We start from the raw sequence: 2,515 nt of genomic DNA on the forward strand, positions 1-2,515 counted from the left end.
TTTATAAATGACTCCTAAGATTGAATCATTTGCGAATCGATTCAGGCTGTTTGATAATCTGTAACCGATTCATCGACTCGTAAGAGTGATTCTTTGGAGAAAAGTATGGCGTTATTTTAATGACAAATGTCGAGAGCGCATTATTGTAGCGCGAAAGCACATCAATACAATGCGCGAGCGCGGATCTCTCCGCTCGCGCGCGGATTTCCTTTGCTCTCGAACAAAACCGGACGCGCGCGCTCAGATAGACGCTGCTCTCGCCCGGAGAGAGTGCGCGCACTTAAAACATGTCTCCTCTCACTAAAACTGTGTCCTGTGCACTCTCAAATCTCTCTGTGCTCATGCGCTATAGATATTAATTCTTTTCGCACCTGAATTAAATGTTGTCAAAAGTTATCAATCAATCAGATTTCAAAGATGGATCTGTAATTTCTTACATTTGTCATTAAAATAACGCCATAGAAAAGGGCGTCGCTAGTTCTGATTCTAAACCTGATTCTGATTCTTTTTTTACAGTCTATGTTCTAAACAGCCGACATAAAAACCGGCACATACGACGATGATTGTTAAAATGTTGTCAAGGTAAATGTAACGTTGTAAACTGACAGTATTAAGTGCTATTAATATCTATCTATCTATCTATCTATCTATCTATCTATCTATCTATCTATCTATCTATCTATCAAACTTAAAGGTTTTTTAAAGGGATAGTTCACCAAAAAAATGCAAATTCTGTCATTAATTACCCACACTCATCAAACTTAAAGCTTTTACAACTACACCTTAAAGGTGTCTCATTAAATCATTTGGGGAATCTTGAGGAAATGATTGAGGGAAAACTACAGAGATGTGATAGCTGGTTCTGAAAAGCATGAAATTGTAGTATTTAGCGTCATCTTGTGGTAAGATTGATCCTCGACAGCCAACACAGGCCTTGATTTGGTTTGCACCAGAATGTTAGGCTAAAGCTTCAAGGCATATTATGGTCTGAGACACTTCAGAATTTGACTTCACCTGATTGTTTTTGATTAGCACATCGAACACTGATTTTGAATACCTTGCATAACATCATCCTGTCCTGGGGGTTAATGTACTTGGAACAAAATGGACGCGCCATATGAAACCTGTTCAGTCAGCAGGCTGTTTTTTTTTAAATTAAATTTAATTAATTTATTTTTTGCATTATTACAATGAAATCAATCACAACCTGAAGTTGTGCTTGGCAAGGGAAAGTGGTGACTTCCAAGATATTTGTCAGAACTTGTCCCATAATAATTTCTTGGATGATGTTGGCCAGCAGGTTTACCACATAACTGCTCACAGCTATGAAACTTGAACAGCAAAAACAATATATTGCATCCAGATATTTGAATATACAAGCATTTGTACAATACAGTATTTGGAAAATAAAACAGAGATGTGGACAAAATTGAGAATAAGAAAAATGACCCTATCTTCTTATGTTAAAAATGTACAGAAATCTTATTAGAAACAGAGTAGAAAAGAAAAAAGAAAAACAGAAATGGCCTTAGAAGTAGTTATCTTATGTGAGACTGTGAAAACAATCCTTACAAAGTAATATATTTGCTAAAAAACCGGATTAAAGCCTTCTCATCTTCCTAGGATCCTTTGTTTTCATTTAATTCTGGTGAGTCTGATGTTTATGTTAAGAACATTCAGTCCATGAAAGTGTGAAAGCTCATTTAAATCAAGTGAAAAATGTCAAGATGAAACTACCGATAAACGGCTAGAGCGTGTTTGGATTTGTCAGTGTGCAAACCACATGGTTTCATATTCTTTTAGTGGTAAAAAAAAGCTTCTGAGACTTTTAAAGAACAATAAAGAGCATAAAAACTGAAGCAATGGAAAGTATTTGAACCTTTAGACAGCTTTAAAGAATTACTAAATTAAAAAGGTTAAAGGGGTCATGATGCTCATAAAAAGAACATTATGTTGTGTATTTGGTGTAATGAAATGTGTTTATGCGGTTTAAGGTTAAAAAAACACATTATTTTCCACATACTGTACATTATTGTTTCTCCTCTATGCCCCGCCTTTCTGAAACATTTAAATCGCATCATATGACCCCTTTAATACTTTTGGCTTGAAATGTTACGCAACTGAAAATGAATGACCAATCTAGCAATGCTATCACAAGTTTTCCTGTAACCATTTCAAGCCCTCCCCAGTCTTGTCTCCCACCCTTTCACTTCATCATGTGCTCATATAGTAAGACACAGTCAGGATCCCAGTCAGTTCTGCTGTCTCCTCCAGCATGTTCACACAGCTGCTCTCTCTCTGGGTGACTGGGGCTTTACTGCTGCCCCTGAACTGGGGTAAGTACAAAACTGTTCCCCTTAAGCTGTCACAGAGCTAGAGGACATTCACACATATCATAGGATGCCATTATGTCTGTACATTTCTTCTGCACAGCAAAATATATTATGCCTTATATCTTATGTCTTGGAAATGGTTTTCCCTTCATAGTTCTTCAACTTTATTTGTTTTCCTTTGA

The sequence above is a fragment of the Sinocyclocheilus anshuiensis genome, unplaced genomic scaffold (assembly GCF_001515605.1).
Source record: "Sinocyclocheilus anshuiensis isolate Anshui unplaced genomic scaffold, SAMN03320099.WGS_v1.1 scaffold1292, whole genome shotgun sequence".
NCBI classification, from domain to species: domain Eukaryota; kingdom Metazoa; phylum Chordata; class Actinopteri; order Cypriniformes; family Cyprinidae; genus Sinocyclocheilus; species Sinocyclocheilus anshuiensis.